This window comes from Lactuca serriola, chromosome 9 (genome assembly GCF_051521515.1).
Source record: "Lactuca serriola cultivar US96UC23 chromosome 9, Lser_US96UC23_V15, whole genome shotgun sequence".
NCBI lineage: Eukaryota > Viridiplantae > Streptophyta > Magnoliopsida > Asterales > Asteraceae > Lactuca > Lactuca serriola.
The window spans coordinates 53,023,131-53,035,901 of record NC_136416.1 but is presented as its reverse complement, the minus strand read 5'-3'; positions in this window follow the sequence as shown (position 1 = coordinate 53,035,901).

The following is a 12,771-nucleotide window of genomic DNA, read 5'->3' as shown; positions in this document are numbered from 1 at the left end:
ACAAGTTCTTGAAAAGTTTAAGGTCACTCAAGCCCTATTGGCAAGGCAAGGTCTAGGTGTGAACACATCTTGGAGATGTAGTCACATATTGACAAGCCGGGAGAGTTGGGTGTCAAAGTCTTGAGAAAGTTGGTGGTTCAATCACTTTCTAAGTCACATAGTGAGTTCCTTTGGGACACCTATGAAACAGACTATGACAAGACCCTTAACGATCTTATCTATTTGCTAAGATCAACTTCCTAAAACTTTATGGACATTGACAATGATGACATTGGATATCCAGTAAAGCATTCTCTTCCCAATGGGAAGGGATCGGCTATAGTCAACTCGGTTGACCAAATGGTAAAGAGAAAAGCTAAGTCTGTGATAGTCCTGTGTACCATTATCAAAGGGTCCATATGTTTGTATTGCCAAAGAAAGGGCATTGGTTGCGAAGCTGCCAAATTTACCTAAGGATGTTAAAGTCAATAAGTTTGACTCTACTTCAGGTAAATTCCACTATCTAACTCTGTTAAGTTTCTATTCTGAGATTCTTGATACATGATGTGACTGGGTCACATGGCGATGTTTTAAGAATCAAAGGAAAAAAAGTGAAGAAACTTAAAGAAAGAATATGCTGAATCTGATCGCGTAGATGGATTTCTATCGCATAGTTTGAAAAATCGGATTCTTGAGCTACTTCTTAGGAGTTATGAGATATTGCTTAGGAATAGATAACAACAAGTTTTCATATGGATTGTAAGGATAGTTTTTCCGCAAAGTTTTAAAATAAAAGAAAATTTTTTGATTTTATTTATTTTAAAATATCCTTACAATGGCATTTGAGGAAAAATTGTTGCTTATATAATTCCGTTAAGAGCAAGAGTGGAAATATGAAATTGATTCTTTCATTTGTGGTAATGTCTAAATTTACCAAATAAGGAAAGATTCTCATCATCCAAGGTTCAATCGGACCGGAACTTGGAATCATGCAAGTTGTATAGCATGATGAATGAGAACTTTCAAGTTTTGGAAAATTAAGACTAATTACTTGTTCACATGGATGTGTGAGTCAAGTAAAGGACTTAGGGATCGAGTACACATTCTTGTGCACTGATTAAGTCCACCACTAAAGATCGTTAAGAAGAATCAAATTAGGCAGAAGGATAAAAGTTTCTCATATCTGAAAAGATGGGAGAGTACTTTAGTATCAGTTTTGAGATCATCTTAATGAATAAGAAACCATATCAAAATTAGTTCTCTAAGGAAATCTTAGTGCATTCTTATGACTAAGAAGAGGAACTTGAATTGTTGAAATGGTTAAATCAAGAAGATGAGTCATCCTTCGTTCCAATACAAGTCTTAGAGTCATACTCCAAGATTGTCATTTGAGTGACATGTCTTAAAGAAGGTTTAAAACACTTATCAAATGTAAGAGTAAAAGTTTTCTACTCTTGTACATTTGAAATTGGTAAGTTGTGATGTTTTGGATAAAACAAAGACCAACTTAGGCCAATTGTGTGAAGTGTTTGTCTTGATTAGAATCCACACTATCTCTTGGATATTTGACAAGGGAGTCTTATAGGTCAAGAGGTCAGTGGGAGTCTTAAAAGTCTTGAAAGTCTCAAGAACTAATCAAGAATAAAACCTAAAGTTCTTCACTAGCACACAACTTGAGGTTCATAACCTATCGTGTTGACATATTCTGTGCCCATTCCAGTTAAAGTTGGTTTTGCATATGAGTTCTTAGAGTTCTCAATTTGTTGCACAACAACTTGGAAGCAATGGTAGGCCCTTGAGCTGCCAGGTGGCAAGAAATTAAGATTGAGTTCAGTCCATATGAGTTTGGATTTGTCATTATCCTTTTCTTGTGACTATGATTTTGACAATTCACATGGATAAGAACACATACACCATTAAATCTAAGTGTCATAAGGTTTCTCTCTGATTCATGAAAATGATGGTGAGGAAACACTTTCACTAAGTAGATTTTAGCTAGATAGCAATTGTGATATTTGCATTCTCAAAGTCGTTAGTGGAGCGCGTGTGGTTAACCGGCACACTAATTTGGACTTGTGAGAAGTGGCAAAAAGGTCTAAACATTATGATTACGGCATCCCTCTTCATAATTGTTTAGATACACAAGTGTGCTATCTAAGGGAAGGTGTATGATTTTGATAAAGACTTATCAAAACAATCTAGTATCAGAAATCTGAACTTTGGTAAGAAAGTCAGCTGATTTATGAGTACATGTCAAAGCTAGTGGGAGCATAAGTGTTATGCTAATAATCATCATGTTAGTGGGAGCATGATAATTATGATAAGTATTGCAAGTTAGCAATGTTAATTATAGAAAACAAAAAATTTCAATTGGGAAAAAGTTGTTTTGCTATAATTAAGGGAGAGGAAATTATACTTCATATCAAATCTATAAGGTTTAGATCTGAGGTTTTAATCATTTAGTCAAGGATATATATGAATTTCATGTTGGAATGGCTCAACATAAGGAAATTTTGTATATGGGTCCATTATTTGCGTTCTAAAATTCGATTATGATTACGGCATCCCTTTTCATAATCTGAATTATGAGAACTTGGCAAATTGAAATGGAAATATTATAGCAAAAGACTGGTTTAGTCTTTATGTAAGACATCATGAATCGTGTCCCATATGCTTCGGATATAGGATCGATTACATGTGCTATAATCATCCGTTCTAAAATTTTCCAAATGCCTGGGGCATTAAGAAGGGAAAAGGTTTAGAACTGGATATGACTAAAAGGATTAAACAATTGTCGAGGACAATCTAAGGTTTACCAAAGATTGGTTACTCAAGGACAATTGGAAGTATAGTGATAATTCTGGAAGGACCATATTGACATAGTCTGTAAGGAGGCAACTCTTGTTCAGAAGTGATAGTCAAAATGGAATCTGGAAATGTTTCAAAGTTAGAATTTTCAATCTGTTTAAGATTAGGAAACTTAATGCAAGAAGGATGTTTCCAAGGAGCTGATCTCCTTTGGAATACTCTGTAATGATTGTTGTCAAGTCTTTCTGACTTTGTGCATAATCATTACAAGAGGATCAATGCATATAAGTTTAGAATCTAACAGATTTCAGTAAATGGCATGAATTTGGAATTCTTGCATTTGCAGTAAGGATTTGGGGGTGTGAAAAGAGAATCATTGAAGTTATGTTCAATTGATCTAGTTCACAAAGTAAAGATCATAGAAAAACATAGTATGCATACTTGGTGTGTGGCATGACTAGTGTTTTGGAAAAAAAAAACATAGTGTACATGCTTGGAGCATGGGACAACTATTGTTTTAAATTCAAGAATAAAGTTGATAGCTGAAACAGTGTACAATGAATAATGTGTAATCATATGGTGATAAATAAAAGGTGTTTTATTTATGTTCAAAGGGTTGATACCATATTGGATTCAGTTATTATTGTGTTTCACTTTGCATGTTTTGACTTCCCGAATAAACTGGGTTATTCTTCTGGAATGACTAAGTTATTCAAACCATCCACAGTCAGTCATATTTTGGAAGTAGATATGAATTAAGATTGTCATGATGGGTTGTAGAGGTCTAAGGTGTTGGACAAGGCTACAACAATCATGAGTGCTCATAAGTTCTGAGTATTGGATTCAACCCGCGCTCATTGGAATCACTTCATGGATTTTATCACGAGTGATCATGAGACGATAATATCTTATATTCTTCAAACCTAAATGTATGTGTTGTTACTATGAGTTGATAGTACATTGATAGCACGAAAACGCATTTGGTAACTCGGTGCTATAAAACGTGCCTTTGTGTATGATTCAACAAGTAGTAGAACAAGCCATATGAGTCGAAGTTTATCCGTTCCTTTTACCTTCGGGATAAAAGCGATATCTGTGGGCCCCTCGATGATTTGATGATGACAAATGGAAGTGCTCGGCCGGGCCAGGACTGATTTGATTTGTTCAATTAGTCAGTTGTCATAAATCGGAAATCGGGAAACAACAAATGGACAGAGAGAATGATTATAATCCATGTCTCAGTCCATATGATATCTAGAATGGAGGAATATATGATCCCTTATCTAATGGACAAGTCACTGACAAAGGTCAGAGTTCATCTACAAGGTCAGAGTTCGACAGAAGCTTTTGAGAGCTACGATTGCCAGTTGGTTCCTGAAGTCATACGCAATAATAGTTTTAGACTTATCCAAGTGGGAGACTGTTGGATTAATGTCTAAGTCCATAACTATAATTGGTAAGACTTGACCCGACCCGGCATGGTCCATTTGGGTTGCATACCATCATGCACTTGGATAGACTATAATGAGAGAAATAAGACACTTATGGTTATTAATATATTATAAGTTCTAGTATATTAATAATAAGAATAATAAGATTATTTAATTAGTATTGATCAAGAATTAATCTAGGATTAATTAAGTGATCAAAAGAAGACTAATTAAATATATGGGTTGATTGTGTAAATCATCCATACTTGTATAGTGGGCTAATGCTCCATGGATAATCAAGTTGGGCTAAAACCCATAGGATGGTCCATGGATGCTCCATGGTGTATTTGTACCCATGGATCCAAGGAAATGGAAAGCCATGACAATTAAGAGTTTACCCTAATTGTGTAACTATATAAGCATCTTATTATTGAGGAAAAATCGGCCACTAGAGATAGTGAAGAAAGGGCTAGCCGATTTTGAAAAGTGTAGAATTCTCTCAAATCATTCCAAGTGTTTTGATGATTGTGATTCCATTTGAGGTGTCACACTTAGGGCACTAGGCACTCAAGCTTCATGAAGACTTTCTACATCAAAGAGGTATGTATTCTATCTTGCTATAGTCATTGTTTTGTATGCTAGATTAGAATAATACCTTGGAAGTTCTTATTTGCATGTATAATAGAGAAAACATAGATCCAAGGTATTTAGGGTTGCATGTACACTTAGGAAGTGTTAGAATGCTCAAAACCCAACAGATATGTTATGAGATTATATCAGGGAGTTAGATCGTTAGACTTTGGAGGAAATGATAGCTAGAGCCCGAGAGCAGGAGATTGATTTGGAGCACCTCGGGAAGAGGAAGTTAGAACAGGTGCAGACAGTTGGGGGTCCTGCAAAGAGATCCAATACTTTTGATCATAGAGTGAGAGGCCAGTAGAGCCGAGGTTAGTACAGCACGTGTGTGAAGCAACACAAGGGAGTTTTTCGATCTAGGGGTTCAGTTTTCTACAAGTGTTGCAAGCTTGGTCGTGTCAGATTAGATTGTCCCCAGGGGACGAGTCTGTTATGTTTCCACTTCAACTATGTGACCCACAAAAAGGCCGACTGTCTGGAGCTGATGAGGGGAGCAGTGAGGGAACCTGATCCAGCCATTCTCAGGATTACTGATGGTCGCGAGGGCAGAATGGATGTTCACATGTTGAGGAGTCGAGCATTGCAGTCACATGCCAATGAGATCAGAGTTCCACCAGTTGGTGTCACATGTATGTACTGTTCTCTTTCCTTCATGTTCTTATTGTTGCATTTGTGATGGTATGTTGCGTCTGATACACTATGTATGGTTTATCTAAGTCTCCACCTAGAAATTAAAATCTTCCTCATGATGGTCTAGACATTTTATTTTGAGAATATTCATATGCCATTTTGCATACCGAGAGTCGTGCTTAGCGGATATTTGGATGACCTATTTTTGGATTTTGATATGGGGGCATTGACCACCGTCAGAGCAAGCTTTAAGTGAGAAAAAACTACCAGCAGGTTCGATCTTTGGTGGTATCAGCAAGGAACTCAAGGAACCCGCAAGGTGGGCATGTTGGGTTTGAACTTGGGATTTGTTGGGGTCTTTCAGCGATACGAGGCAATGAGGAGTTGGTTTGATCGTGGGTGTTAGACCGGTAATTCTCAAGTTCATACCATTGAAGTGTGTTCAGTTGCAGGTCTACATGGGAATTACTTTAGTGCAAGTAGGTCATTGAATTGGTTGGGTACCCTTTCGATAGTTGAGATTTTGTTCTTCATCATCCTATAAAGTTGTCGAGGGCTTATAAAGGATTCAGTGGAAAGTGCTTGGGAATACTAAGCTTGTTGAGTTTTCGAGGGGCAATCATTCAATTTTGGCATGTGTCTGTTCGCTAGGATTGGCTAGTAATGGAACGCTAGTACTTATGGGATCAGGTTGTCGACAACTTCGAGTAGTTAGGTTGCAAGATAGATTGGAAATCTATCAATTTTGTGGTTGGAAGAGCATTGTTAAATCCAAGTGGGGGAGAACCGCTTGGAGTAAGGGATTACATAAGGAATGAGATTTTAGGTTACCTTGCGCATCAGTAGTGGAACATGGCAACACTACTACAAAAATACCCTTTAATCACACGCATTACATGTCGTAAAAACCACAGATGACACATAAATGTGTGTCAAGGAAGACCCTATCATAAAGGAAGATGACACACTTTTGTGTGTCATAAACTTATGACCAAAATTTATGATGCATATTTACAAAATGCATTGCATGTCAAGGAAGGCCCGGTCATAAAGGAAGACAACACACATTTGCATTTCATAACCATATGACGCACATTTACGACATGCATTGCGTATCATTAAAGCCCCTTTCATAAATGAAGATGGCATGCATTTGTGTGTCATAAAATTCAGCAACCATTTACGATATGCATTTACGATGTGCCTTTGCGATACTTATTTATGTATAATACACAAATATGGAAACAAATATATACCAAAACAATCAATTTCATCCAATATCATGTCAAACAACTTATCAAAAATTATAATACATTGATATTAAGGTAATCAGATAGTACATTTTTATTAAGGGGTTTTCCCTAAGTATCTAACCTGATACTACATTGCTATTAAGGGACATGTGCTTGTTTCACATATCATGTAAAAAAAATCCTTTGTGTCATTGTTTTGCCACCTAGTACACCAGGTAAAAATGTTGAAATTAGTGTCATGGGCGTCTGTCTACCTGACGTGGATGGCAATTAAGGGCTTGAAGCATTAGTTGAAACAAAAAAATATTAATCACACAATTAACAACCTTTAGAAGTACACCATAATACATATCTATAATAACAGATGTGACCTGTCTCTTTTAGATTGTAAAACCATATGAAGTTTAGAGATATAAAATTTAAGTACATACATTTCCAGTTGTGTTTTGGTTGGTCTTTTACCATTTCCTTAGTTTGTGTACATTGTTATAAGCAAGAGCGAGTGTTGAAGTCCCCGAATTTGAAGACAAAACCTTAAAATTTGAAAATACAACAAATGAAAAGATTCAATTTAATAAAAAAAGTTATCTATTAAGAATGTGATACTTAGGGGTTGTTACTTTAATAAAAATGCAAGCCATTAGTTGCCAATACATCCTCTATATGAAATACATGTGTGTGTTGAATCAATAATTTGTAAATGGAAGTGGAATGTTATAATTTGCTAGGTTTATCAAAGTAGAATAGTATAATTAGATAAGGGTTGTTTATTTTAAAAAAAAAAAATTTGTAATTAATGTAAAAACAAATTTGTAAAAAAAGTGTAAAACCATATTTCTAAAGAAAAGTTACTTTTAAAAAAAAAATTAGAAAAAAATGTGAAGAAAAAGAAAAAGAAAAATGAAGATAATAGTGAGGGTAAATTCACTCTTTTTACTCCATCAATAATTTAAAGTTCAAAATATCAACATACCTTGCTTTTTTAGTTTCTTCCCGAAGCTTTGCTTCATAATAAATGCCTAGACTATATCATTATAACACAAAAAATGAAGATAATTGCTAATTTGATATATTTCATTATTATGTAATGATTATTAAGGAAAAATTATTTTTCTCAGTTTTAGTAGTATCTCATTATGATGTTACACCAATTGTTTTCCCATCTTCAAACTCTACCTGTTTTCAAAGTAATAGAATTGGAATATGAAAAAGGGTATTTTGGTCTTTTTATAAACTCCTCGCGTCCTTGTCGTGATCTTGTTGATAACCTTTTAATCCCTACTTCTCTGTTTCCAGGCAAGGAACCTTGCATTGTACCTTTTCTCATCTTAATTATAGATACATTTTAAACTACACACCATGAAATAATAATAATGATGTTCAATAAAGTAATTGATGGAGAAAACCAAAAACATATCGCAGTTAGAAGTGTTTCTAGAGCCTCGAGTGTAGCACTCTAGACCGAAATTGGAATGTGGTTTTGGGGGAAAATTATTTGAGATTGATTTTCAAGAAATGAAATTGCATTTTTGTGATTCCTTTTCTTGTTCATAGGCTGTGCTTCACCACCATGATGGCAACCATGGTTTGAATCAAGATGAATAGAAACATTGCTTATGACATCTTCGACTAGATATATTGCCATCCCTGCTCAACACCAATTATTTAATTTATAATTTTATATAATAAAAAGTTTTTCATAATATTAAGAAAAAAAAAGTTAAAAAAGCATACGAACCCCCATTAGATCATTTTTATGAGACCACAAAGTTTTATCCTAAGTTCGGGTAATTCATATCTTCTGAGATACTATGTCACAAGTCAGATAATATGCATAGTGTGTGGTAACAATTGACTAAATAAAAAATCTAACGTCCTGTTTAATCAAATATGAGTTTTTAGCTTTGGTTCATAGAGCCTTGAGACTGTGACGCTTTCATAGAAGTGTAGAGCTTCTCGTCACCTTTTCGTGGGAATAAGAATTGTTGGAATCAGACTTCTAACGGAGAAGCTATGATAGTTTGGAAGATATGGAAAATTTAGTCCTTATTAAGAAATGGGTGGCAAGCAGGTACGTCGGGCGTAAATATGGGTACACTTAGCGTACTTATGAGCGTGGATTGGATGCGAGGACTACCTGGTACGCTGGGCATACCAAGAGGAACGTTGGGCGTACGAGGTTGCGAAAGAAAACCCTAACATTTTAAGTGACCCTATATAAAGAATGTGATGGCCTCATTCATGGCCACCTTCTCAGAGAGCCAACCCTCTAAAAACCCTAAGTCTTCGTCCTTATGAGCTTGTGAGTACATGAGAGCCTTTGGGGGTGACTTGTGAATCCTTGGAGTGAATAAGGAGCATTAAAGGGGAAGGAGTTAGAGTCTAGGCTTTGGATGTGAGCTTTTATGAGAATGGAGCATCAATTGAAGGTATAAAGCTCAAAGCTTTCGTATTTCTTTTTATTTGTGCGTAGTATGGTCCATTTTAGGGTTTTTGGCCCCAAAGCTTGAAGCTTTATGAGTTTTTAAACTCTAGAGCCCATTATCTATCCTTTTGAGTTGATCGAGTGGTTCCATAAAAATGAGATCTTGGATGAGAGAATCAAGTCATACATGAGATAAGGGATTAATGAGAAAAGAGAATGAGTGTTTTTTGTGCTTGAGACCACATCAGCCATGCAAAGGCTTAAAGTCCATAACTTTATGGAATAAAAGCTATTAAGGAGTCTAGTTCCAAGAGATGAGTTAAGGTCTTAACGGGTTAAGACCAAGAAAAAGGCCTAAAGCAAATCTGGGAGTACGCCCAACGTAAATCCTAGTACGCCCCACGTATTGGGTTGATACCCCGATCAGTCTCATGCATGGGTGTGTACGTTGCACGTACCAAAGGGGGTATGCCTCACGTAACCCCACTGTAGGCTTTTTGGGCTAAGGATCGTGTTGGGACTGGCTTTGGGGCATGATGTAATAGAGTCTTGGACCAAGGAATTATATATTTATGCTTTGGGCCTTGGGTGGGGCTTGCCATTTATTTTGAGAATTGGGCCTTGAGAGGGCCCATTTTTTATTCGGCCTTGGTGGGCCCAATGGGTTTAGGGCATTGATGGGCTGGTTGTTGATCAACATCTAGACCCAAGGAGTGAGAGTTTGGACTTAGTTTCTAATTGAGATAATTATGGGTTTGGCACAGAGTCAGTGGCCGATGCGTAGCAACAACGTTTATAGAGGTTGTTCATCATCCGATGTGAGTCTTCTCACTATATGGTACCTAGAGTGGTATTTATGTGTGACCGGAAGGTCTTATGTGCTTACTTGAGTTATGCATCTTGTCTATGTGATATTATGTTATGTGTTATTGTAGATAGGACCGGAAGGTCCGACGATATATGAGGCCATAAGGCTTAACCAGACTGGGCAAGAGGGTCCAATGAGCTAGACCGGACCAGAGGGTCCAACGAGCTACGGGACTGGAGGGTCCTGCTGAGACACATGGGCCGGAGGGCCCTACATAGTATAGCCTCGAGTGCCGAATTTTTTGTATGTGGTATTTTGGGGAACTCACTAAACATTTATGCTTACTGTGTTATGTGATATGTGTTTCAGGTACTACCGAGGATCACGGGAAGGTGTCGACATGATTTGTACACACTGGCAAAAGATTTTGTTTTTAGATTATGGGATATGTTTTATTGTGATGACATTTGATAAACATGAGATTTTGGGAATATTATATGAGTTATATTATGTTTGAAAAACGAAAAATTGTTATAAAATTTTTTGTTGTTACAAAAAAGCAAAAAAACAAAAACAAAAACAAAAACAAATGATTAGAAATTATATATATTATTAAAGTTTACCACACATCTAAAATGATTAAAAGAATATTGAAGAAGAAGAATACATGCATACTTCCTTTACAATATCACATAAAATTTCCAGACTATATAAATATTGTAGAATAGGAAGTTGAGTGCTAATATATTCTTGTTGCATTGCAGTGTACATGGTTTATGGTAAGGAGCCATCTACATTCAGTACTCTTCCAACTACCATTAATTATGGCTTAATGGGAACCTTAACCTATGATTAAAAAAAGTGAACTTTCTAAATGATGTTACATAAGCGCTATTATAACAAACATATAAAATAAGGTTTTAATACCTAAACATGGTGATAGTGTAACACTGTATTTTAGGTTTTTCCCTTTAAGCCCTTCACTTTAGAAATCTTTTCAATTTGGTCCTTAGTCGAGTACGTTGGGCGTACTGGCTCAAGGGTTGGATGCGGAGGCACATCGTACATGGGAGTATGTTGGGCATACGCTATACAGGGGAAACCCCTAATTTTTTAGGGTTTGTGCCCTATTTAAACAACTTATGATACCCTTGGACTTCTTTATGATCAGCCTCCACCTCTCTAAACCCTAAGAACAAAACCCTAAGTTCCATTTGTGAGATTTGAACTTGGAAGTGAGTTTTGGTGGTGTTTCTGGTGATTTGAAGGAAGAAGAACACTTCAAGGTTGATTTGGTATGGCTTGAGCTTGTAGATCCAGAATCGTCATCAACTATGCAAGCTATTTGAGGTATAAAGCTCTCAACTTGATGATTCCTTATGCTAGATCCAATTTAGGGCTTTATGTGTGCATTTTTGGGACCTTTAAGCCACATTGAGAGTATGGTCTACTCTAGAAGCAATGGATGGTAGATATTAGCACCTTTGAGGTCCCTTGTCCATAAAAATGCAATCTTTATGAGTTATATTAGTTCATGCATCTGTTAGGATCCTTATTAAGGTTCTCTTTGAGTTTTGAGTCCCATTAAGTCATGTATGGGAGTAAAGTTGCCAACTTTACGTTTTATGACATCATTAGGGACTAGAACTGAGACATGGACATGATGGCTTAATTGTTTAAGCACTTAATGGGGAAGGTGGTCAACTGCGTCGTACATTGGGCGTACCCAGCTCGTACTGGCCACCGAGGTAGAACGCAAGGCATAAGCCTGAATACGTTGAGTATACTCAGCAGCCTTGACATAGGTTAACTTTCTCGGTATGGGCTACTTTTGGGCTAGAAGAGTTTTGGGACCTATTGGGCCATTATCCTTATGATTTTTGGGTCATTTCTAGGCCTTGGGCCTTCTTGAAATTAGGCTCATGATTGGTTTTGGGCCCAATTAGGAAGTTGGGCCATATTAATCTTTTAGGTGCTATTAGATTGGGCCTCAAATTTTGGGCCAACTTAGAAAAGGGTAAAATGCACTTTTACCCTGAGTGTTGGACAATCAGACTAGGATTCTAGCTATGGGATGTGGAGCAATTGTTAATTCGGTATTATTTGATGATGTTAGTGCGGGGATTTTTCCGGATCGGCAGTCCGAACTTTATCTGAGATATTCAGCAGCTTGAGGTGAGTTTCCTCACTGTGCTTGGCGAGTTGAAGGCACCAATGCTGGCCCATGGTTTATTATGATTAGGATTCTAATTGTATGTGTGACTCTTGCATGTACGATATTTGATATGTATACCAGGTAGGGCCTAATGAGTATATTGTGTGTTATTTATCTTTGTGATTCTTTCATGTGTTTATGTGTTTATATGTATACCGGGCGGGGCTTGATGAATGTGATGAGTCAGGGCCCATCTCATATTTCTAATAGATATGTTCCGAACGGAGCTTGATATATGTTTGATATGTATGGCATGTGGTGTTTTTGGGACTCACTAAGTTTCATGATTACGTTTTTCAATTTATGTTTCAAGTACTTTCAGATCCATGGGGAAGAGCTCAGGTTGATCGCATCGCGCACACCACATTGTTCCACATTTATTTGACTCTAATGTATTTGGATGTTTTTGGGTTATACTTTGATTCTATTATGGTTTTATGAACACGTTTTGAAAGATGGTTTTATTATTCTAAAAATTAAAATTTTTGTTCTTAATTTTCGGGACATTACAAAGAAGTTGTAAGCGTTGAGGAACAACAAATCATGAGTCTAGATATTGTTAGCTTAGGTGTCTAAGCCGATAATTA